This window comes from Sebastes fasciatus, chromosome 19 (assembly GCF_043250625.1).
Source record: "Sebastes fasciatus isolate fSebFas1 chromosome 19, fSebFas1.pri, whole genome shotgun sequence".
Classification (NCBI taxonomy): Eukaryota; Metazoa; Chordata; class Actinopteri; order Perciformes; family Sebastidae; genus Sebastes; species Sebastes fasciatus.
This window is the reverse complement of record NC_133813.1, coordinates 4,962,212-4,989,353: the sequence shown is the minus strand read 5'-3', so window position 1 is coordinate 4,989,353 and position 27,142 is coordinate 4,962,212. Positions and strand designations below refer to the sequence as shown.

The window sequence follows — 27,142 nt, the reverse complement described above, 5'->3', positions numbered from 1 at the left end:
ATTATTGCAGCGAGGCGCACTGTTTTTGGTGTAAGAACGAACATTGAATGAGAAGAGCCTAACACATTTCAGTATTTATTTAGCTGCATCTACCTCAGTATTGTAGTGAAACATCAGCTGTACCAACACCAGCTCCACCTCCACCTGCTGCTCTCTCTCTCTCTCCCCATTCTTTATCATTTCCATGCAATTTGTTTGACTCTTATTGCCTTAATAATCTGAAATATGAATTGGATGTTCTCCAACTGAGTTGTGATCTGCTGCTACAGCATAAGGGTAACATACATGACCTGTGATGTTAAGTGCTGCTCCCTGAACACTCTTTCTGTTAGTTAACGGACAGGGACGGGAGAAGCAGCCTTGGCTTACTGTGTTAATTAAAGCATGCAGCCAGGTATAAGCGTCTGTATGAAAAGCCCTTAATGGACAAAGTATTGACACTGTCAATAGAAAAGATGACATGTGTGACCCAGAGCGAGGACAAACAGCGAGGCTCCCAGAGGAGAACATTAAGGTCCAGTGACACACAGCCTCAGACGGGAATTACGCTGAAGGGAAACTGATGGACTTGGAGTGTTTTTGTTCTGGAGGCTTATAATTACAGCCCGGAGAACAGCCGGGGAATAATTATGTGAGCTTCCTCACTGAGTGATAGAGGGGTAGGTGGAGAAAATGAAAATGGGAGATATCATCCACCTCTCGAAGAAGAAGAGGAGGGACGCAAGAAAAGTGGAGCATTTCTTTTTTCTTGTGTTAGAAAAGGAAAGAAACAAAGAGAGAGGCATTTCTTCCTCCCCTCTATCTCCGAGCCGCTCTAATCTTTTCCTGTTCATTTGTCTGTTCCTCCCGCCACTCTGACTTTTCTATCATTCTCTCTCTCTCTCTCTCTCTCTCCACCGGTCTGTCTGCCTTCCTCTCCCTCCTCCCTCCCTGACAGCGTTCCAGGCTACTCAGGGCAATTACAATTTAAAATGACAAAATGGAGATCATCGCCATGTCACAAGATCAAGTGAATGAAATGGCCCATGAAAAAAGCCGACGTATGCTAGTGTGCAGCTGGCCGTGTGTGTGTGTGTGTGTGTACGCACTTGTGTATTCAAGTGCTGTGCAGTGTGTGTGTGTGTGTGCGTTTGTTCTGGTGTACTTCTAACAGTGTGTGACATCTGCCCACCACAGTGAGTCCCGTCTCCGAGTTTCTGAGTGAATCACCCTCGGATGCAGTCGGGGGTAATGTAGTGTAACAGAAGGAAGGGTCGCACTGGTCTGCTCATTTTCCAATCGCCATTACTCCCAGCATTCACCCGCACTCGTGATAGCAGCTGCATTCCTCTTGCGGTGATGTCAGCATTTTTTTAAGCCAGTAAAATATATCTAAATCCTGCATGCACTGCTCCTTGATAGTCATGATCCCTAAGAGGGATTTTATTCTGCATCCTACCACACTTTGACTCTCCTCACAGGCTTTTTGAGGAGGAAAGAGAATCATTAAACACGCACACACACTCCAGAGGCTTCAGCTGTATTCTGTGGGCTGTTGATTTAAGTTGCCTCTCTCTCTCTCTGTCCTGGCCTGAAACAGATGGTATTATAAACTTTAACATTAGTTTTGGAAAGCAAAAGGGACTCTAGGAAGGCATCAAATCCAAATGTGTTATTATTTAAAACTCATTTTTACTGCACAGCTTGGAGGGAGAGTTCGGCACCTTTTTATGTCCAATCAGTGTTTATTGTAAATGTGGTCCACTGAAGCAATAAATTCCTCCGTGCGTGCTATATTGACCGAGAATGCTGAGTTCTCCTGCTCGCGGAACTGAGCCGGCAGTGCCTACATTTACCAGGATGCATTGCACACGAGCTACAGCCGAAGCGTAGTGTAGCTGAGTTGTGCCTATACTTTTTTAGACCAGTGTTTGTGTCCCGTGTGAAACCAGAAGTCGACATTGAAGCCAGAAGCCAAACCATGATCTTTTCCTAAATCTAACCAAGTAGTTTTGTTGTCTTAACCAAAGGAAGTTGTTTCATGTTAAGGTGGAAGTTTATTTTGAAAAGAATGTATGCATGTAACGAGCGGAAATTGACACGTGTTGCTGGACATTCGTAGGAACGAAGAAGGAGGGTTAACTTTTTCGAGATATCATACGCACCGTTGTATGAGAATACGTTGCTCTGGCTGTTGTAGGATTTGACGGCCTACTTGCCTGTCTACCTACCTACCTGCACGTCTTCCATAAGCTGCTAGCTTGACAGCTGTGAGTACTAACAATAGCCATGTTCGTTGTTTAGTGGCTCAGGAGGGAGGCCTGAAGGGACGAACTGTCAGTGTTGCCGAGATTTAAAAACCTTTGTAGCTAATGCTCCTCCATTTGAAAAGAGCTGGCAAAACTAGGCTTAGTTTTTTGGTTGCATCTTTTTAAAAATCAAGTGTACTCTTGCTGGTTTCTGAACATTACCGACCCTACCTTTTAGTTTCACTCAGCATTTCACTAAAAGGCAACACACAAAATAGCTTACAATAGCATTAGGTGACAAAATACTCACTCAATGGTCATCTGCCCTCTCGGCCCTGATGGTCTTAGTTGTCTTTAAATACCAGTTTATCTTCAGGAGCCTGAAGAAGCTCTCCAGCACACCTCTGTCCCAGTGAGGAGTAAAACTGTCATGCTCTCCATCGGTAACAGCATCCAACAAAAACTTGCCCACGCTGACATTCATTGCAGCCTCTTGAGGTTCCCTGCCGGCTCCAGTCGCTGCACTTCTCTGCGCGGTATGCTCTGGCTCTGATAAATACAGCTGAACATCCAGTTTAGCCAAAACACTGTAAAATGTATGCACACACGCCTCCATGCTGGCTACCCAGAGAGATACAAGCTGAGGTAGTATGCAGTTCTTCCTGGCCTCCAACTACGTCACTGGATGCAGGAAGTACAACAGATTTTGCAGCAGCCTTCTCGGTCAATATAGCATACACTCAGGACTTTATTGCTTCAATCGACTACATTTACCATCAACGCTGATCCACATAAAAAGGGGCAGATTTTCATTCTTTTAATGTTCCTTGAATATTGCTTATGTTTTAAAACCCGTTTGTGCCCACTTGACACTAAATGTTGCATTAAAACATAAAGCTGTGGTGCTCAGATTTCTACTTACACATCCAGTTTGATCATATTGAGCTGTAGCATTAGTTTCCTCAAATAGCTTTCTCTAAGCAGGCTTGCCAGCGTTGTCAGTGCTACACATCCTTCGCCTCAGCTTTAATTACACTACAGTCAGACAAGCCATACAGGCAGCCACCCCCTCTAGTCTCCATGCTGATCAATAAGTGGACTGACTCCAAAGCCAATGCGTGTAAAGAATACGAGCAGAAGTCGGTGGTGGAAATACGAGAAAATTGTCTTGATGGCTCGTTACCGCGCACATAAATCTCCCCTCTGTTCATTAGTTTGTTTCATCACCTTTTTAAAGCAAATGTAATCCTGTGTGTTCATTTAAGACAATCTGATTAGTTTGGATTTGTTACCTCGAGCTCGCAGCAAATTAACATAAAAAGAGCTTTTTTTGTTTTTCTCCCGAGCAGTGGTATTCACCGCACACATCGTTTTGTAAATGTATACGCTGTCTAAATGCAAAGGCCAGACAGACGGGATGAAGAGCCTTACTCGTCTTGAAAAGGGCCCGCACTTTTTTTTGTTTTACAGCTTTTCCAAAAATGTATTTCTGATATTCTGATATAAACAGAGCCACTCTGGGGATGATGCCGAAATGAACATGGTGGCAGAGTGCACCATTAATGTACCAAGTGCTCCGAGGGAAAGAGAGAAAGAGAGAGAGAGAGACCGGGGAGGGTAGGGGATGGGGTGAGGAGGGAGAGGGCTGTGAAGTGAGGGAGACGGCGGACGGAGGAAGTGCTCGGATGGGTGGAGTGGAAGATTTGTGAGGATAGAGAGCAATATGGAAGAAGATGATTGGGAAAGATGGATAGGAAAAGATGAGAGACGGGGAAAAAAGGGGGATGATTTAGAGACAGCAAGGGAGGGCGAGAAAGAAATAGAGCTGAAAGGCGGTGAAAGGGGGGAAGAGAGCTAAGGAGCTGGCGACAGGAATAGTATAGAGGAGGTGTCACTGTCAAGGGTGTCTCAATGAGATGCCATAAAACACTCTTATTCTGCCTACTGTCACAGCATCGTCAGGGGCCCACAAATAGAGGTGTGACACACACACACACACACACACACACACCAACACTAAAGACACGCTGATACATTAACATCTCTCTTGTGTTTATTTGCCAACATTTCTGCTCCGGGTTTGCAGTGTATTGCCGTGTGACCGGTTTCCCTGCATATCAATTTGTTACAACAGGAGAAACAAAATAATCGCTGAACAAATTTATGTCAACAGCAGTTTTCAGTATTTCTGTCATGGCTTTTTATTTTTCTCAGGGTCTGTATGAAAATGATCAGAGGGGGAAGCGGGGGGTCAGATTTGGGTGAGGATTATGTATTTTCTATTTTTGCAGAAGGTTTGTGTGACCTAATTGGGAGGAGCAGGAGAGGGTATTTCTTTTCCACCTCAAGATTTATATTTTATTAATGTTAATATAATTCTAACCGCAGAGATGCCATCTGTGCCCAGTTCATTTATTCAGTGGCAGCAATAACTCTTTATTCAAAGTTCATTATTAAAAGGTCGAGTAGCAATAATATTTAACATTGTGATGTTTGTCAAAGATTTGGCAATTTAAAATGTTACTTCTAACTAGGGATGCGCTGATCAATATCAGTATCAGATATATCAGATAGTAGCATCCCTACTTCTTATCAAAAATAAATGACTCGATAATTAAATAAATGAATATGCCATTAAACGTACCAAAAATAATATTAAAAATAAATGTAGGCATTAATTATTGATATTGATAAAATGTGACATAAATTGATCTGTGTTAATTTTCGCTTTTATTTTTTTACTTATTTATTTATTTTATTAACTTTAAAATATGTATATTTTTGCATTTTGTATTTATTTTAATTTATTTTAAATGTATATAATATAAATGTATTTATTCATTTTTAGAGTTATATTATAAAGGTATTTATTTATGTATATGTCCGTCCGTCCTGCATAACTTCTAACATGCATGGCTATAATGAAAGTTATTATAACGTTAACATATTAACGGTTAAATTGGGGTAAACAATTCTTTATGCTTTGCCTTTTTTAGCGGTAAAATTAACTGTCCATTTTATGTATATTGGTTGTTTAGATATTGGGGCGAAGATGCTGCAGTGTTTTGTTGTGTTTTTCCAAGTCAAGAGTACGGTGCAAAGAACAGAATACTTTTCTTTAAAGTGAGCTATAATGTTCAACCCACCTCCACACCCCAAGTTGTACCGAGCTTAACTGCTATTTATTCTTTTGCAATCATAAAACAATGTTTCTCCATATATAAATGTTTTAAAAGTCTATTCAGTGGGTGTTTCCATCAACTAGACTTGCATGAATATTCTGAAGAAGAATATTATGTAATCATAAGAGTGTTTCTAACTCTCCTGTGACTCGAGATACACCTTGGCTTTTCTCTCCTATTTCCTACATAATTTATGATATTTATATTAACCAAAGTTCCTCTGACCACACATATAGCCACCATATAACACCACAATAATGGAATCTACTTTCCCGTTATGTTCTCATAAATAAGAGATGCTCAATTGGATAAGTACACATTGTTTAGTGACGTCCTGTGCCGATTAATAAAAGAAGGAGAAGCTGTTCTGGGTACGATGGGGAAAACTGGCGTGTTTGCCAGTTTAGTTCAGTTTGGGCCGACGTGGAAGACATCAATCTCTAAAAAAAATGAAACAACCGGACTGAGAGCACCTGGAGAGAGGACAAGCAGAGGATTCTGTGATAGTAGATATGTGTTTTAGCATGAATTCAAGAGCTAAACTGCTATTAAATCTGTGTGCTCGTCGTGAACTGTCAAGGATGAGATCTAATAGGAGATCTGTGTAAGCGGCGAATATATTTGTGCAAGATCATTTGGTAACCAGTGAGAATCTGAGTCAGTGCTGGGAAGGGAAAAGGAGTTAAAACAGAGGTGTGTTACTGTATTTAGGCAGTTAGTGAGTAAAAGTGAGTGAAACGTAGCGACCACACAGTATTCCCCACTAGATGCCTCTTTACCATAATATATATAATTTATTCACCGACAAATAAACTGTACACACACTGTCTGCTACAGCTACGTTCACAGCTACAACACCACCGACAACACACACGCGGTCTGTCGGAAACTCGCTGAAGTTCCGCCGCGCTGACGGACCGTATGTGTGTGACTATGGGGAGCACGGAGCTACCAGCAGAGCTAGAGCTGCTAACGTAGCACAAACACACACACTGTTTGTCGGACAATCGCTATCGTTACGCCGGGCAGACACACAGCGGACAACCTGCTAAAGTAAACTAAATGTGCGGTGGAGACTTTTATTGGGAAAGTGGCTGCATGTCCGCGACACTACACGCAGCAGCATGGCTGCTAAGCTATCGCTCCCGGACGGGTGAACTGGGGACTGCAGTTGTCTCTTGCGTCATACACTGCAGCTGGTGCACCGTTGCATGCGAGACAAAGATCTTGTCGGTTAATAATCGGTTAACGACGGTCGGTTATCGGTTAAGAACATTTTTCAAAATTAGCATCCCTAGACAGAAGTAATAAACACATGGTGTAAAGTATTGTAAGACCCCAAAACTTTATTTCCCATTGTGGGTCCGTGATGCTAATGCAGGATGACAGGCGCCAAAACTGTCCAATCAATGAGCCACCCGTCAGTCCATTTGGCTTCATGCTTCCTCCTCCTGGTTTGTTTTTTAAAAAGTCAATGTGAGCACAGAGCAGAGGGTGTGTGTGGGCAAGAGCTGAACGAGGTTGGCTACCAAGAAGTAAAAGCTGGATTCGGTCTGTGTGTCGTATGTCTTTATGCAACCGAACACCGTGCTAAAGATAGTGATTATTTCTTAGTGTCTTAACTGTCACTGCATGCAGCAGAGGACACCAGCTGTGCTTCGGTACAGTGCGGCCCTGCTCCGACACACACACCCGCTCCGTGGTCAGGATGTACTAATGAAGATATCGCGGAGCAGTACGAGCTGGCGGACCAGCAGAGCCACAGAAAGGTCAATGAGGCTGCTGAAGTGACACTCGGCTCAACGCTCCTAATTGCTGTGTTTGAGGAGAGTGTGGAAACATGGACATGTGACGGGTCCCCGCTCGGTTTGCTTTAGTAAAGGAGCCCCATTAATGACAGGCTTGTGTGTGTGTGTGTGTGTGTGTGTGTGTGTGTGTTGGTGTCATTACGAGATTTTATTTGTTAATGAGGACTGTAGAGAAACTGTTGTGTAACGGTGACTTTACCCCTGGAGAGAATACTCCTGAATGTGGTCACAACAACCTCTCATAAATCTTTTACAGCTTGAATATAAATGGAGAATGGTTGTGGTTATAATTAGTAGTGTGGGTAATGACCGTAGGTTGATGGCAGGGCTGCACGATACTGGAAAAAACTGACATTGCAATATTTTATTTTAAAGATATATGAAAAAATACAGGATTTTTCACCCTTAAATTCATCAATCTGGTGCACTTTGAGAGCAAAATTAAGAGGCTAGAAAATAAAAAGTCACATGCAAATCATGGTAAAAGAGAAGGGGTTCTTGTTTCAAGACGGTTAACTCAAAAAAGCTAGTTACTAAAACTAGTTACTAAACTTTTTTTAAGTTGTGCCACCTTATACATTTGCACAGTGTAGCTGGTGGTGAGTAGTCTGCAGGACAAAGGTAATAGTTCTAGTAAGATTGCTGTCCTGTTGTTATTGGCAATCACCAAGTTTGCAGGAGATGCAGCTTTTTATCTGTATTTGTTGTATAGTGTTATAGATACATGAAAAAGGAATAGTTTCCTACAGGCTTTTGCAACATAAATAAAATATATAGTGCGTGTGTGTGTGTAGACTGCTTAGAGTAGGAACATCACACTGAGTATTGAAAATCTGCTCACCTATCATGAATTGGAAACATTGCCACGGGTCTCTAAGACATCTTTAAAATGATGTCAGTGGTCTTTTAAAAAGTCAGCATTCTCCTTTTGCTGATATCAGGATTTCAGGAACGTACCATTAAGCAGCTGTTCAGATGATTGCCATTAGGAAGAAACAGCCAGCAGCTAAACAACAGCAATTTCCTCAAAACATTTAGCCTCGGCTTTGACCATTATTCTGCCACTGCAACAAGGGTGCAGTGCTCCGAGGCAATCTCAGGTATATGAGTCTCGTATCTTTTCGAGGAAGGAGCTCTGCCTCTTTGGGGTGTCTTTACTTGGACATCAATGAGATGAGGGTGCTTGTTAAGGGGGCGCAAGTTGCTGACACCTGTAGGTTTAAACAGAGAAGATGGAAGTGCACGTGTAGGTGAGCTATGAAAACCAATCAATCATTCAAACCTAACTACGCATGCTTTAATACTTCCCCCAGGCTTGTGATATGCATGTATCCATCCATATTACATGCCAGCATTTTTAATATTTCAAAGGCTTGAACTTCAAGAGATGTGCTGTGTGTCCTGTCTGTTTCAACTCTAGCACAATTTAGTCACTTAACTGGCAGGGCAGCAGGCAGAAGGTGGAGTTGGTAAGTGGATTGCCAGCGCCCTAAAGCCGATTTATCTGATAGATGTTTGGACCTGGTCCGTTGGGCTGACCTCTGGGGAAAACTGTAAATTAGATTTTTTTTTTTTTTCTTCCCAGCACACGCTGTGTTGCGATGTCACCTCTGTTTGTCATCCCTCCACCACCTTCAGCAAGGGAATCACTCGGTATACAGATATTATGAACTCCACGATAGCGAGAGTGTCGCGCCTCCTGAGACCGGGCATTGTCGTCGGACGCTGTGATCCCATTACGCCAGAAACAGAGAAGAAGAGAATGGAGACAACAGAGGAAGGAGGAGGGCTGTTTGGGCTGTGAGTGAGTGATAGATGGCGTAGCCAAGGAAATGGTGTGGAAGAGAATGCTGCGTCAAGCAGTCAACTGGCCAGGCATCGATTTAATCTCGTGCACTGCCACTCTCCTGATTTGACCGTGTCACAGTGCGATTGAAAAGCCTAAGTGGATGTGGGGCTGTGTTCACTCACCTGAGCACACCGCGCTGATAAGCACACAATGAACCTAAAAGTGGGCTGGAACGCTGGACGAAATAGAATGGGGAGAAGAACATCACAAGACACCGAGTAAGACAGCTGTTTCAGGGCTGCTAACAAGCAGCTAAATCCACTAGAAGGGCCGCTCTATTGATTTCTACTGGGGCTGGAGAAGTCGCAAAGCTCATGCAATTGGATCCTTTGTATCCAATGGATTTTGACTCAGATCTCTGCAGAGATCCCTTTGGCTCAACGACCATCGATTGGGCTGAAGAGATTTTTATCTAATGAATATTCTAATTGCTGTCATATGAAGCGGGGGCTGGTTAGCCGTGTGAAGAATGTGTGTTTGAATTGGTTTGATAGATTCTAATAAAGCACGAGGATTAAGCTGTGGTCTGATGTTTATGTATAGCAGAGGGAAATTGATATTGATCCTGAGGTCAGCCATTCTGTGTCGCGTGTCACTCCCTCGCTCATCTTCCCCGCCTTTCTCCGGTCTGCTGCAGCGCCGCACAAATGTCACCAAATAATCTTTAATTAAAAGAGAATTTGTTCATGAATCGCATTTAATTCAAGTTATCATTTTTTGACATTTAGCCCGCTCACATTGCATTGTGGGATCAGTCGATGTTCCGGATTAGCCGTAATCCTGGGTTCATTAATGGAGAAACGTGTTCAGACAAAGCATGCAGACTTCTGCTGACTTACATACATGAACGCCTCACTCACTCTACTCAATAAACCAGGTCACAGTTATTCCTCACCTCTCCTGTTTGTCTGCACATTATGCATTGGCGCAAATGCATATGCACACACACACACACACACACACACACACACACTCGACAAGCTGCATAAACCTGAACAACACAGGTCGACACACCGATGACCTCTGTCTCATGTTTTTAAGATTGAGTGGCAGCTTCACCTTGACCTCCTGTGACTTCGCTGTTACTCTGTATGCCGCCGTTGCACTCCGGGTTCCCATTAGCTAGATCATCTGGGACAATCAAAACTATATTCATTTTAGTTGTTGTGATCATCACAGGCTTCCATTTACCTGCAGATAGCCACTGCCACATTTAATCACAATATCGCTTATGGGTGATGCTTCGCACCATTTCTCATCAAATCCATTAGCAGATAAAACAGTTCCATTCCTGATAACTCAATAGTCACACATTGTAGAGTTGGGGATGTCAATGGTTAACCACCGAGAAAATTTTTTATCGATTAAAATATTTAATCACGATTAATCGCATGATTGTCCATAGTTGATTGCGATTAATCGCATTTCACATTTTTATCTGTTCAAAATGTACTTTAAAGGGAGATTTGTCAACTATTTAATATTCTTATCAACATGGGAGTGGGCAAATATGCTGCTTTATAATTTGAAATCAATTAACAACACAAAACAATGACAGATATTGTCCAGAAACCCTCACAGGTACTGCATTTAGCATAGAAAATATGCTCAAATCATAACATGGCAAACTGCAGCCCAACAGGCAACAACAGCTGTCAGTGTGTCAGTGTGCTGACTTGACTATGACTTGCCCCAAACTGCATGTGATGATCATAAAGTGGGCATGTCTGTAAAGGGGAGACTCGTGGGTACCCATAGAACCTATTTACATTCACATATCTTGAGGTCAGAGGTCAAGGGATCCCCTTTGAAAATGGCCATGACAGTTTTTCCTCGCCAAAATGTAGCGTAAGTTTGGAACGTTATTTAACTGACCAACTTAAACTTTAACTTAAACAAACTTTAACTTTCTGAGAAGTTAGTATGAAATGGTTGGCACCAATGGATTCTTTAGGTTTTTTAGTTTCATATGATGCCAGCATCTTCACTCTCGCTTTTAAACCGAGTCCGCTACAACCTAAAACGCCGACGTCATATTTTAGTTACTTTTTGTGAGTTGATATCGATGTAGCCGATTGTGTTAAATGGCCATATGATGTCTCATATCGATTGCAGGCCCCTGAATTGAATCAAATTGAAATCTTATTGTGGCAGATTTTGTGATATCAGCAAATCGTCGTCCAAATAATTAAATTAATAATGTATTGAGATGAAGCTTGTGATTTACACCCCTAGTTAGTAACTGGTTAATGTATGTCGGGCTATCTAAATCAAAATTAACCGCAACTGACGTCCCTTAGTAGAAACCAAAATCCTATGAAGCCACCTGCATTGCCACAAGCTCATTTAACTGCATCGTTGCTGACTCCTTTACAAATTAGTCGTGTTTGAAAATTGCGAACTAGGCGTTATCTGTGATCAGCTAGGATTTGCGAGCTTACATGGCATTATTTAAACATTGCTAGAACATTGATTTATTCAGGGGAAGCGCACATACACATCTCTGCTCCAGCAGCATCCTGCTTCACATTCATACAGCGACACAAACACACACACACACTGTGTGGGGGGGTTGTCCTGAGGGTGAGAGGTGGTGGTTTTGACCGAGGGGGTGGAGCTCCAGGCTGTCAAGGTCTTCTAATCGAGGTGTTATTGCCTCTGATGGTGGGCTCTATAGCAGCGGCTTTATAGTGGTCTTAACCTGTTAATTAAAGTCCAATAGGTTTTCTAATGAGGAGAGAAATGGCCTTCTGTCTAGTAGACGTTATCCTCATAATATCCATATGGACTGCTGATTGCACATCCTCCTCACCCCCCCTCCTTATGGCAGCTATAGTCTTTTAGCTAGCTTTACTCAGCACTCTCTTTCCTGAACTCCACGCGTTGTTGCTGAGATAGCAAACCTTTACAATGCATAGGTAGCTCCGCAATACCTGAGACACTGAGCAATGAATGTGCCTTCTTTCCTTCTTTTTTTTTGTTTGTCATGAGTATTTGTACGGTGTGCACAAATAATCAGGTTACGTAAGCTGGAATCTGGGACACTGTGCAGAGGATGTGCCACAAGGTGCTGAGCATGCCCCGCCGCCAGCTTGCTCTCTCGCTCATTTGCTCGGTTATTTGAAGTGAAGCATCATTTGTGTGACAACGGCGACAAGATCGTGTTGACACTTTCGCCGTGTCCACCTGAGCTTGACAAATGAGGGTATTCAGCCTTAAAAGATCTCAATTCTTGTTGTTTATGCTGCTTTTTTTGCTGTTTCTTTAAAGATTAATCAGGAGTCTTTTGGTACAGTACGCTGGGACTCTAAGTTATTAAGGAGTCAAATTGTAAATTGTTCATTAGTAATGTAATGCACAGTGAACTTCTTCCTGCTTCTCCGAGCAGAAATATCCGTCTGTCACTGGATGAGCTTGTTAGATAGCAACAGACTATACCTGCTATCTGATTTGAATACAACCTTTACCTCAACTTTGTTCCTTTGTTTATTATTCATGTTACCTTGATCTCATTCCATTTACTGCAGAGCTTTTTGGCTGCATCACATATTCGCCATCCACTCCGATTGCATTACTGGGGCAGTTAAAAGTAACGTTTGAAGACCTCCGCTGGGACATAAAATGCAGGGCAGACTGGGCTCCGACGCGGTGCTTTGAACCACTGGCCCCTGCTCACTGAAGAAAATCAGAGACGAGGTGAGAGGATAGTGCTCGGCGAGAGAAGAGCAGGATAAAGTTACCCACTTTCTTGCATTTTTCAGGGGCCATTAGAGATTTTTCCCTTTTGATATATGCAAGGATGCTGCGAGACACGGAAAAGCACTGTACAGGTGTTTGATTGTCATGAATTTTATATGTCAGGAGACCGCTGACTGCTTTCCTGATGGGCTTCTGGCCTTCCTTACATTTTCTTTAGCTCCAGAGTCAAACCATAATGTCACTGAGTCTTTTATTTTTTCAATTTCACCATATATTCAGGAATAATACAGGAATAATAGCATGAGTAAGTCATTACTGGGTAGTGGAGGACTGCGTGGGCCATCTATTCTTAATTCTCCAGAGGGAAAAGGAAATTGAAGCTTGAATGAGTCGGACTGATATTGGCGGAAGTGAACACCTCCTTGTATGGTAGAAAGAGTGTTTTCAAATGATAGATAAGCCTTTGAAAATGTTCAAGGCTTTCGTGAAGCCTTAAAGCTGAACTTGAAGCCCCAGATAGCTCTTAAGCTGGAAGTCAAACTGTGGAATATAATCAGAGCGTCACAGGTTGAGCTACGATGTGTTCTTATTCTGCACAATTCATTTTAAATAATGTTTTGATTTAAAGGCTTCAAGTTAGAGATGGCTGCAAACTGGCTGAGTGTGCTCACTCATCAGCCACAGAACACATCGCACAGGCTAAGTTGGTAAACATGAAATGGCGAATTCACTACAAGTAATGTGATCGAGGATTGCACGTAGGTAAGGTTGAGAGATTTGATAGAGCAAAGCGGATAGACAAGGCCGAGATTTGCTGACTTGTAGTCTTTAGGATTGGTCAAGCTTTATCCTACAACTCCAACTATATCATGCAACTCAGTAGAGTAACATTCTCATTGTTAGCATGCTGACGTTGGCATTAGTAAAGCCCCATAGAGCCACTACACTCTTATAATGCATTTCAAGACCCATACTACCGTACTACTTAGTACGGTACATAGTATGTCAAATACAGGATGTGCAACTACAACTGGTTGCATTTTGCAGTATGCGAATGCTTTTCTGGCCCACAATCCTGCACAGCGGACATATTAGCAAGAGGGTCAAAGTTCAAGATGCAATGTTATAACAAAGTAATATGTCCCAATTGTATGCATACTGCATGCAACAGTACGTACTCTGTGAGGGAAGAGGCAGTATGTACTAAAAGTAAAAAGTACGTGATTTGGAACGCAGTTTGTCTTATTCTTTAGAAACCCCTCCAGAAGCACAGACGAAATCCTGCACTTCTATTCACAGACTATAAGTGGCACTCCTCATCACAACTAAACCGATCTTCTTGTGTAAAATTGCTGAAGTGCTCCTTTAACATAATAAATGTAATTGTAGTGCTCAGGAAAATGCCAACGGAAAAAAGCAGGCTATACATTTGATTTATCAAGTGTCTAAAGCTTCTTCGTTGCATCCCGCATGGATAATGCAGCACAAACACTAGGCAGCGGGCTATTATGGCTTAATGATGGTGAGCAATATTCCATTGTTCATGCAGTCCCGCTGTATTAAGAATGCAACACATCTCAAGTTTAATTACCATGAAAGCAATGTATTCTTTAAATGAGCCCATTCAGAAACCAAATACTGTAAATGAGGCAATTTTAAAGGTGTAGTAGACACATTTCCTCATTTGTAAGATGACATTGAAGCAAATGCATTGAAGTGAATTGTTTTGTCTAAAGGCTGCAGAGTCTCAGTGGTGAAGTGACACTTTACTGATGTGAAACAACATATCTTGTATTGCTGGTACAAAGCCAAGTCATGCACCGTCTTTTGTTATTTACAGCCAGCTTTTACCAAAAACCACCACTCTGTGACAACAACCATTTGTGCTGCCGTTAAAGTGATCGCCATCAAACTTGAGGCAAAAGTCTCCGAGAAAATATCCCACTTTGTCGTGCTGCTATATACCCGCTCTGCAATTTGGACATCCTCTAAAAAATACCATGAAACCGACGAAAAAAAAGCTTCACGGATATCGCCCTCCATAATCAACCTTGTACATATTGACAGATGATTAATGATATTAATACAGAAGCTGTGCGCCTAGTCATTTGTAGGATATTAACTTTTTTATTGAATCTCATTTTTACCCTGCCAAACATTTAATAAGATGACAAAACAGCAAACAATAAGGTGTGAGATAAAGTTTGGCGCTCTGAACCTTTTCTCACGTATGGCCACACAGCAGTAATTTATTCATACAATCCTTCAATAATAGAGTCCCAGTCTTATTTGTGGTCTGTGTTAAAGCTCTCAAGGAGAAGTGGGAGGAAGAAATGTGAGAAAAGAGTGAGCGGGGATTGTTTTCTAGGGTTTTACTTATTTATTGAGCCCCCTTAAAAAGAACACGCGCATTAGAGTGAGCTGTCAGGTTGCCAGTGTGATCGCAGCGGAGATTGTATATGCCACACAATGCCTTTAATTATGTCGCTGTCTCTTCACTGTCAGAAAAGACAAAATGGATCAAAGGCTATATGGGAAAGAGTAAGTAAGCAATTATCTTCTTTTGTCTGCTATCACTGTCAGTCAACGGAGGCTTGCCTTTTAAACGACACCAGAGGAAAAGCAGAGAACGAGCGCTGATAGATGAGGTAATAATGGCGCTGCTGCGTATAACATGTTAATAAAGGCACCCCATATCTGCATCATTACTCAAAAGTGACTTGATTGTTCATGCGATAAGGAAAAACTAAGTGAAAAAAATCTAATCATCTAGTAGTCTGGAGGCTCCCAGATATTACACCCACTCTCCTCCAGAGGTGGATGAGATTAAACTGATTGGAGTGGTGGGCTGTAGAGTAGTAAGGTCATTTTATTACTGATAATAGGTTACCATTAGCTTTATTTGGCTAAAGAAAAGTTTCCAGAAGTCTCCTTTGAGGAGCAATATCCCTGTTTGAATATGTGAGACTAAGAACTTGTTGAAGAGGAGTAGGTTCTGTATTTACCAACCTTGAGAACTTAATTTCAAAAGAAGTTTCAGAGACTTTGTTTCCTGCATTCTGGTGACTTAAAATGAATGAAAATAACAAATTAAGTACACTGCCACAGAATTTTTATTAAAATTTTACCTTTTCTCAGGAAAGAAAACTGAATAATTTGCCCCTCTGGCGTAAACTTGACGTATGAATCTCGAGCATAAACTACTATTCATCAGTTTGTATTAATTTTTTTGCCCCTGCTTGAGTATTTCTTTCAGTTAGCTCTCTTCATTTCTCTCTCCATCTCTCACTGACTGAAGGCCCTTTCAGACACAACGTGACAACGGCACCGCTCCGCTCTGAACCCCTTTATTTACAACGACTTGTGCCGCACCACTACGGCTTTCCGCAATGTCGAGCAAAGCCCAACTCAGCGGGGAGCGCAGCTCAAACTCAGTGTGTTACGAGCATAAACTGCTCTCTTCCGCCTGGAAACGACATTTGGTGTAGCTCTATTGTCGTCCGGGTGGAAACAGTTGGGATTATATACGCTGTACAGCGCCAGAAACAGGGTAAGATAATGAAAAAGGTGTGAAAATTTGTCATGAATCGGGGGGAAATACGGGAGAATTGTGACCCCGGGAGGAAACCGGGAGAGGGCGATGAAAATCGGAACAGTTGGCAAGTATGGTAAATTCACCAAAGACTATATTTAGTATGAAAAGGAAAAATGCCACAACATTTGTTCTGATTTATCAAAAGTCTTGAAATTTGGTACAGATGTACTTTGGGCCAGTATCTAACAGTACAACTTAATATTTAGATCACATTAAAAATCACAATTTTATTAAAGGGACTGTTTGTAACTTTTTAAGCGTATAAATGTACCGGGTTGGGACACATGCGCGTTCGCGTGTAGCCGCTGCCTGCTCTCCTTCACTCAGACAGCGCGCGCGTCCTTGCTGTCTCGCTCCACCTCTAGACGTGAACACGCGCTCACTCCACACTGCAGAAGAGTTAGTTTAGCTCTGAGAATATCTAGTGAATGTAGAGTGGACGTTTTTGCAGAAATAACTGCTGCAGCTCCTCCAGACCAACAGAGGTTTCCCGTGTCTTGTGAAGTGACGGGGCTCCTCAACGAGTTACGTTATCGTCTTGTTACCGACCGGGTGCCGGTGTCTTCGGCTGACGGCTGCGGTCGGGAGGCGATAACGTAACTCGTTGAGGAGCCCCGCTGCTGAAGCCTGCGCTGAGCAGGGAAAGCCAACACTAGGATCAGCATTGATTCATGGAAAGACCTTCGTCTGGTCAGCTAACATTACTGCCAAGCAGCTGAAATATAGAGTGATATTGTGGTTTTAGCTGATGTCTGTCGCCTCACTGTTTTGAGCGATGCTCGTTCATGTCTATGTAGAGCGAGCAAGCGCGAGCTCGACGCTGACTTTCGTTGATTTCAAGGCCACAGGTGTCGCTGTTAAGCAGCATTTCTGAAAATTACAAATAGTCCCTTTAAATGTTTTCTATATGAAATATATTTTTTACACTGCATATGTGTGCATATCTTTAATATTCAACTTGTTATGAGTTCATAGATACCAAATACTTGATTGTGCTCCTTATAGTTTCTGAGATACAGTCATTTTCTTATCATACTACATCTAGTCTTTGGGCACATTGAACTAATGTCCTAAGATATAATGGAGTCTATTGTAGAAACAGTACTCCCATATGTGCCCGAAAACTTACTTTTTCAGCCAAACGATTTGACCAATATTGAAAATATCTTGACATTTGGCAAGCCCAAAGAACATTTCCACCAAAGCAAACCAAAAATTTCGCTTGCGGGCACAAATGGACGCGTTATTCCAGTCGAGATGTTTTAGGAAGTCGTCTTTTTAACAGTGCTCAGAATTTAAAGTTATAAATCCTTAAGATTTCAGTCTTGGTTGATTTGGTGACATCCCTTTGTTCTGCTGGTAACAGGAGGCCAATTCTTTTTTTCCTAAGGATGGAGAAGTCATGATCCGTTTCTATTTAAATTGGTACTGTCCATCACTGAGGCCCGGTCATTATAAGTTATGAAAAGTCAAGTCACAAGTTTGAGTGGATTTCCCTGGGATTATCCCTGCTCTCTGCTCTCATATACATGACTCTAAAGCCTATTTGTCATATTTTTAGTTTACACTCCTTGTTTCTTTGGTGAAGGGAAAAGTCTTCTAGTGAATTCTTTGACAGACTGAATATGAAAGGCGGTATGCAAATGTGTGCAGCGTTTATTTAAATGAGTTTGTTTCCCCTCTAATATTAGCGTGAGCAGAATGGATTTGAGAAGTGGTTCACGGGACAGAGACAGGAGACTTTTTTTGTCAGTTTGACATCCAGGTAACCCACTTTTGCTTCAGCATGTTTACTCTTTGATTATCGGGGAGAGCTGAGGGAAGCACTATCTCCCGCCTGCCAAAACCAGGCTGGCAAGCTGTCACAACACCGATGAAGACACATATACCACCTTGGTGTTTGTGGGTGACACACATTCACATGGACTCGTGCGCACAGACTGTACACACACACACGCATAGTCTGGTTTGTGCACACATTTACTTCCTAACATTTTTTTTGACAACAAAATATATTCCTGTGGTGCTTTTATGAAAACTCTATATATCTGAAGGAATTAAGAAGTCACAACAACCAAACCTACAGTATCTGCTTTCATATTTCCTGCTTTTGTATACATTTATGTGTATATAATACATCAATATCAATCTAGCAAATGATGACACGGGGTATTATGCTTTCCATTATAACAGTTGCTGTGTAATCTGCTGCATAATTAATGCGCTAAGCCTACTTAAAATCATATTCACTGGGGCATCCCGTAGCCAAATGGTTAAGACACAGATCAGTTTGTGTTTGCATATTTACCACAAAGAGCACCGTACTTTATCTTTGATTGAGGTCCAGTTAGAGCAATAATCCAATATGATAATTTATCATCTTGCAATGGAATCTTGATGAAATCATATATCGCCGTGTAAATTGATAACAACATGCACATACTAACTCAAATTTCTGATCAAACTCAGTTAAATCGACCTATTGTCTTAATCTGATTACTCTGTATTTGTGTGCATGTAAACATAATCAGTGTATAGCTGGAAATATTTATTTTTTTCTGTATAGTTTCACTTGAAACTGATCATTTTGCACTAAAGTCCTTAATTTAATGAAAAAATACAAACCCTCCAGGGGCTTGAAAAGTGGCATTCTCCAGGTAGCATATTACATGAAATAATTACAGTAATATACACTATTTGTATGTATCTATCAATAATTTTAGACATAGTAAAAAAACAGAGACATACGGTGTGTTCCAATCCGCGTACTTCTGTACTTACACTTACTACTTTGAGTGCATAAGTGCGTTCACACTGGGAAGTATGGCAAAATGCAGTGCACTCAAAGTACCCGGATGTTGTACTCAAAGCGGTCAGATCGTTGAGTGTGGAACGCTGGACACTTTCCACACTCAACTGTTGCCATCTTGGCTACGTAGCGGAAGGGGCGGAGCCACGACCACTATTCAAACATACGTAGATAACAGAATAAAACAATACAATACGTTAACATACCGGTGCATTTTCAGCCAACAGGAGGACACATCGTAGGCGACGACGTTGGAAACGTAATTTCCACTCTGCTTTCATTTTTTTTTCAGAAGATATTTTGGCGGGTAGCGAGCCGCAGTCAAATGTTGCGATCGTCATTTCCGGTCAGTGCGCCGCAGAGTATTCGATTTGAGTCGACCCTACCCCGCTGAAATTTACGCACTACTCAAGTGAGTACAGAGTGCACAAAGTGCACTACATTGAAGTGTACTTCTGGAAGTACGTGGATTGGAACCCACTGACAGTTTAGCAAAGTACTTGACAACAAAGCATCCCAGAAACACCCATCGGTTATGTAGATATCAAGAAGACTCATTCATAATTCAGTGTTAAAGACTAACTTAACAAACTAAGAGCATACGCTCATGTGGCATAGAGTTTCCACAAGACAAGAAAGATGAACACAATCATAGCAGGCCTTTTGACTTGTATAAGGAACATATTTTTGGTTGGACTTGAACCCATCTTATATAGGCAGTCTATATGGAAAGTATTGGTTGGTTAGAAGAAGTGATTTCAGGGATCTTTTAAAATGCTGTGGAGACATGTACAAAACATGTAAGTAGAGAATTCCATAATTTGGAACCTCGGTAGAATATACTAAACTGAGATTGGGAAGTACGGGAATGAGGGGGTCTAAGGAAACAAGAGCTATGTGTGGAATAAGTCTCAAATACTGTTATCGAGATATGAAATTACATATATCGTGATGTATAATTTTGGTCATATTGCCCAGTCCTATGTCCAATTTTTAGGAGAATATCAACTGTGAATAAAAACAATGATTAAATAATATTTTTTATCTGAAAAACAAGGAGCACAGGAGGTGGAAGTGCTGTAGCCTCTTCCTCTCAGTATTCTCTGCATATGGCCTCAACAACCTCCATCATGAAGATAGCCCTGTATGCTGCCTGAGGGATGAAACTCAGGAAAAAAACAAAACACTCTGATCAACTCGGATCATCTCTCCTCTCTCAACGTGTCAAATTTGCAAGCATCCATTTTGAACCAAATCATGTAGCATTACTACTACTACATCAAAAATACAGTACAACCAAACATCCTTTCAGAGTCTCTGTTGTTCATGCTTTGACAATATGTCTCATCGTGTCCTTTCCGCTAATGCTAAATTGACGTGATACACTTCCTGCGCACCTCCTCACAGATATAGAGGATCGATATTGATGGGGAAGTGTATGAGTAGTGCTTAATCTTTTATTTTCCAGCATCCAGGTGTCCTCAAACAAGACTCCTCACCCCCCCCCCCGCTGTTCCAGTCAGTGCTGCTGTCCAGCAGATAAGAGCCCGGTAGTACCGAGCAGCTCCCGTGTGTGAGTGTGACGCCGGGCTTCGCTGATCAAGAGAAACGACCCGATTTTTTTAGACAGTTTTCCTGACTTGTATGAGCGAGAAAAAGAAAAAAAATCATTGAATCAACACAGGGAAGTCTACAAAATGAAGAAAAACAGTCAATCAGAGCAAAGAGTCAACATTTGTCTGTCCATGTTCTGATTGGACAACATCTGGCATGTGTGTCAAGACACGGTCTCTGCCTGGGAGTGCTTCACACACACACTATGTGAATGTGTGTGTGCATGTCTGTTGTGTCCTGAGATGCCAGATGAGAGGTTTGCATCAATATTTGAACAAAGCGCTCTGGCATCTCTCTCTGTTGAGGCCATGCTGTTTTTTAAGAGTCTGCGAGGCAGAGCAGAAATGTATTGCTTGTGTGACTACCGTTGCAAAGAAATTACAAGTTAGAGAGTAGATTCAGAGCTCCGGGCATTTCTGCAGTCTGACAGAAGTCACTGAGACTTGCCTGGGGACAGGGAGGGAAAGGAAGCCTGGAAGGAAACAGGGATGTGATTTTAAATAATGATATCAAATCTCTCTATTATTCGATTTTTTTTGGAATAACACGGAAACCCAGCTGCACTTCCACTGGACGGTGGAGTCCGTGTGCATCCAGGCGGCGTGCATAGCACACGGTTGCTAAGCAGTTCATTACCTGTCGGCTTGTCACATGGAGCCCTGGGTTGATGTGTTTTGATGCGGTTGAATAGTAGGTAGTGTCTGCAGAACACCAAACGCAATCAGGCTTTCACGTGTTGCCGCCTTTCTCGCACCATTTGCTGTTGCGACGGGAGAAGAAATCCCATCTTTGCCACTCTATATTTCCCCCGTGGTGAATCTGTCATTCAGAAATCTCTGCAGACAGAGAGGAAGTGTGTGTGTGTGTGTGTGTGTGTGTGTGTGCATCGCAGAGGTTGCGATCTTTCAGTGGGCAAAAGTTGGCTGAGAACCAAAACTGAAGTGCCTTTCTTTTTTGGACTCAGTTTTATAAGCACTTCCTGTAAAATGCTTCTCACTTTTTGTCTTCCTGCCGTGCACCCGGCTGATCTGAACAGATGCTCCCCCCGTGCTTCTCACTATCTTCAACACCCACCTATCATCTGCTTCACCAATCTCCCTCCACCCCCATCTCCTCTGCTAGCTTCACCTCTGATCCCCAATCTAGACCATCCATCTGCTGCACGGATCTGCGTCAATAGTGCCCATGAAGGCACCTCACATTGTGGGCATATATAATGAATGCGGCATTGACCATTGCCAAGCTGTATTTATTCATGTATTTACACAGACACATTAGCCTGAACGTCAGTGTTTACACAAAGCGACGACACATAGCAGCAAATATAAATCCGCAGTATGCATCCCCCCCCCCTTCCCACCCGTCCGCCAACTAACCACCTTATTTCTCAGACCTGTTACTGAAATGTCAACATGGTGAAGTAATTAACAAACATTTATGCCACTGGCTCTTAATTAACAAACTAAGAATGAATTAGTAGATTTGTTTGTTAATTCATGGCTAAGCAGCTGCTTCCTGCTTATTAATACTGAATGCTGTCGAGTTAAAGCAGTCAGAGAACTTCCCAGTGCTCCTGTCCACTTCTTTCCATATTCTTTTTAACATCTCAGGCTAATTTAAATAGAGCTCGTGATGCAACGATATCTGTTAGTTGTTATTATTTTGCAGCATTTCTAGGATATTAAAGGATGGTTAGTGCCTCATATTGAAGAATAATTCTGAAAAGGAGAGATGTTTTAGGCTTCAAGCGTATGATTATTGGATAAAACATTAAGCCAATGTTGCATTTTATTAAAGCAATATATTCTCTCCCACTCTCTGCGTTTCGTTCCCGCTAACACACACTGTCTCCTTTTTTCTGCTCGGCGTCCATGCTGGTAATTCACACACACGGCATTAGCGGGAGATTAATTTTTTGGTGCCTCACAACTGTTAAGAGGTTTGAAATCAGAGATCACACATGTGGCATTGTGCCATTGTGGCAGCGGGTGTTTTGAATTCAATATGGTTCAATGAACATTATTCATGGAGAGCAACCGAAATGGAAAAAGGGGGCTCAAATAAGTAAACATGCATTAAAAACCAGTGAAGTGTAGAGAGCGGCTGTGTTGTGGTTACTGAAACTGCATGTTCAAGGTCATTTATATCCATTATAACTCTTTCAAACTGAAGCAAACATGGTTGGTGTGAATGTACCAACACAGAGGGGGAACACTCAGCAGGGAAGAACTGCTGTAACAACAGGTAACCTACCTGCTCTACTGTAAGTTAGTGTGGATATAAGCAGATGGCAACAGCAGACACTGCTCAAAATCTGACCAGATAAAGGAAACTAATCCTAATTTAGTGTTAAATCTGGACTGTAACACCACGACAACAAGTTATTTTAATGGGCTTGAAACATGACAGCCCTGTTAGGGGAGTGACAGGAAGCTGCTGCAGTTGTGAACCAGGTCTCGCACGAACGACAGTGACCCATATTAACCCAGGACTAATTGTTTTGTACGAATTGTCAAAAGGACAATCCGATTGAGCTGGTGTTCAGAACCTCATGCGTGCAACTGGTTTTGAAGAGGTATTAACAATGACTTCCTGTAAATGTTGGCAGAGGCAGGAGGTTCAGGTTCAGAAGGCAACAGCCTCTTAAACAAATAGGACCCCACGCACACCTCCTCATGGCTCTCTGTTTTCAGGCCTGTAACGGGAGACTTTGGCCAATCACAGGTCATTTCAGAGAGAGAGCGTTCCTATTGGCTGTTCATTCAACGGAGGCAGCCGCCAATCACTCACAAACTCTGATCAAACTAGGCAGCGGCAGCAGAGAGATTGCGACCCCGCAGCCATGTTGAGATCAGTTGAGGAAATACCAAGCACCGCCCACCAGCAGGAGCAAACTTTCTCATTGTACAGCTAAACAGTTCACTAAAACATGTTTCTGAAAACATTTGAGGGGAGAAATAGTCATTACAGTAACAGAATATTGATTAAAACTTGATCAGCGCTGCCTAGTTTGACCGTTTGATCGGAGCTCCCGAGTGATTGACAGCTGCTCAGAGACGACAAGGCTCCAGATCAGCTCTGATTGCTTGTTTTCCTCCGGTCTGTGAAGTCTTGCAGATGCCATTATGAGCACCGGAGGACACAGAGGCACATGATTTTTTTCAGATTACCTGTCTCATGCACTACTGTTTTATAAAAATAACTTATGTTAGTCAGTTTACTCCAGCTTTAAACTGTTCAATGTTAATTCCTTTTCCATTCCTTGTTGTTATAATATTGTGATCCAGGCACGGGTTGTTGCATCACTGGATGAACTTAGTCAGTTGGCCATGATCTTGAGTCTGAACTCCAAGATTGGAAAGGAGGTCCATGTCATCTGCAAATTTGATGACATGGGACTCAGTGTACACACTCTCTGCCTGGTTGCTTGTATACAGAACAAATGGCAGCAGGAAGAGGACACATGGCTGCTGGGGCCCACAGTGTTTCTGTAGGATCGGATCGGATCAGCTGGTGTTTGAGATGGAAACAGGACAGCCAGTTTGTCTGCCAGGATGTGAGGTTTGCAGTGTGCTGAAAGTGGAGCAGAATCTGGCAAACATCAGCCTGGCTGCTGCCTTCGGTCTCTCCAAATCACGACGAGCGAGTGTGCTGGAGCAGCAGTCATCTCTCTCCGTGTGAAACAGCCTGTGCTGTTACCCAAAGGCTTTACCAAATTAGTTCAGTCGGCTGGGGGCTCTTTCCCCCTCATTTCTTTTAGGTTTCCCACTGAAAGCTATGAATACATTGAACTGACAGAAGAGACCACTCTTAACCATTGCTTTTAATTTTGCATGTGAGGAGACGGAGCGTTTGCTGTACTTGAGGAAAATTAAAACGATCCCCCCCTACAGGTTGCATCCCAGCGGAGGCGGTATTATCAGACTCTGTGTGCATTTGCTGGACAAAAGTTAGTTTGTGTTGGCGGCCGACAGAGAGGTAGAGCGAGAGAAAGAGGGTGTCTGATAGAGCCATCACTCAGCCCTTTGGCAGTGATATCTTGTTTTCCTCTCAAACTGGGCTAGATGTATCTGTGCCCCTTGTGTGTTATTGCCTGGCTGAGGCACTGGTTGTAGATCACTGTGAAAACTGTGAAGCACGGGGCAGAGCGGTCTCCTGAATGACAGCGGCGAAGCATATTGAGGAGAGATATTGGTGTTCGGCCTTTCCTGGGAACGCGAAGATGAACCAATAACAGTCCTGCACCGTAAATGAGCAGAAAATTAATGTTAGAACAGAAAAAAGAAACCCCTCAGCACCATCAGCACCATCAGCTTCATCGCGTTCTGCAGCAAAGTCAGTCTCTAAACGCTTTGATCACCTAGAGACTGAAGACGATCTCCCTGTGGTTTTGTTGCTAAAACTGGGTGGAAACAGTGTTTAAAAGAAACCTGCATAGCAGAACCAATCCAAGTCCTGATGTTCATATGTTCATATCTTCAATCTTCATATTAGGGCGATGACATGCAAAAGTCATAGCAGAAAAACATGCACAGAACTGTTGTTGCTACAGCTGTTCTGCTAACGTGCTAACAGACACACACAGACAGTTCACTCACTGTTGCTGCTGTTCAAAATTTAAAAAAATAATCTTGGAGCTCTCCTCCAGAATGTGACTCGCGGTCGCAGGTTTTATTCCTCCAGAATCTCCGGCTCCCTCCCGACTCTCTCCCACGGAGACGACGTCGACCGATAACAGCGCGTTATCAACATGTACGTCCCCACGCATGTAGATAAGCGGTTGTGATTGGCCTCTCCGAATCCAAGACATGTAAGGGTCATACATTTGTGATGCTGTCCTAGCAACAACTTTGCATGAACAAATCCCCAGACATTCGGTATCGCGAGACTACTTTGTTTGAGCCACATCTCGCATGATAACAGCGTCAGTTATCTCATTTAAATGGATGGACGTGTTTGGCATTTTGGCCGTCGCCAACGGCACGAGAGGATGGAGCTAAGTACAAGCGAATGCTTTTTAGGCAACAAAACTGTTGTTGTTGGAAAACGCGGACAACTCCCAGACTGGACAACGTCGTGGTAGACCATAATTTACTAAATGAACATCATGCTATATTGAAGAAGACTTGAAACTAGCAATTGAGACCATAAACTCATGTTTACAATGTTTACTGAGGTAATAAATCAAGTGAGAAGTAGGGTCATTTTCTCATAGACTTCTATACAATCAGACTTCCTTTTGCAACCAGAGGAGTCGCCCCCTGCTGGCTGTTAGAAAGAATACAAGTTTAAGGCACTTCCGCATTGGCTTCACTTTACAGACCCGGAGGTTGCCCGATGTATCTGTACTTCTGACAAGGTGCAGAGCCGGATGGGCAACCTATAGTCCTCATTTTGGTGTTGCACTTTGTGATCTATATTCAGCCATTTCAAGAGCAAAGACAATGTTAGGCCGGTCCCAGAGACGGATAAGTGCTTGTGTTTCCCCCCTAGAGTCACATGTTCCACCACCACCCTCAGGTTAAATCACACCAGAGTGTCTTTCCTAATCTGTCTGCTGCAACACTATCCCACCTGCTAAATAAAAAATTAAAAGTGAACTCTGAAATAAAGCCCGTAATGCTTTACTAAACCTCGCTGCTGTTGATATTTGAGGTATTAGCCGCCGTGGCATTAAACTGTCGTGTTGGTGTGCATTAGTATAATACCTGATCTATTAACAAATGAGTCATTACTTGGAGGGCCGTGGCTTTTGTCTGACAGCTGTGTGTTTGTGTATTCATGTTCCCATCTATCATAGTCTGGATGCGCTCTCACGTCTATGTTTTGCATCTCTCCAAACACAAACACACCATGTCAATGCTCCGTGAGCAAAACAAATTGGAGCGCTCAGTACAAGAAAAGCTTGCCTGGGGCTAGTCATTTTTAAATTAAAAGCATGTCTCTTTGTTCAGCCTCAGTTCCAGGAACGAGGGAGAGAACGTGAACGTGTCGCATGGAGGGGAGAGCAACGCTGAGCTAGTGCTGTGATTTTCACAGCCAGGGAATCACACACTGCCTTTTATCTATTCCCCTCAATCAGGAGACATCCGGCAGGAAAGGTAGGAGGATTAGATTAGCTAGAGAGAGAAAGAGAGAGTGGGTTGTCTAATCCTGATGGGGTTTTCAGAGGTACACCCATCACTGTGGAGAAACACGCAGTGTGCAGTGGGGAGCCGGGATCGGGAGGGGCGGCCGCAGGACGGTTTGCCTCACTAAACCCTTCACACTTGCATGAAAGAGGTTCCAGCAAACTAGGGGATTACTCAGAGTGTAATTACACTTGCGGGGCTTCAGAAGTAGCAAAACGTGCGCTGAC

The 27,142-nt window shown here is 42.6% G+C and overlaps 1 protein-coding gene across 8 annotated transcripts in view; it reads left to right on the top strand.

The window, feature by feature from the left end:
* Window positions 1-27,142, top strand: part of LOC141757314 (netrin receptor UNC5D-like) — a 211,930-nt gene that overhangs the window by 97,494 nt on the left and 87,294 nt on the right. Inside the window, exon 1 of one of the 8 annotated variants that reach the window (XM_074617732.1) lies at window positions 26,756-26,885. The exons of the other annotated variants lie outside the window; for them this stretch is intronic. The gene's annotated coding sequence lies outside the window, so the exon portion shown is untranslated. Of the gene's footprint in view, window positions 1-26,755; window positions 26,886-27,142 lie in introns of those variants that run through there. 8 annotated transcript variants of the gene reach the window in all.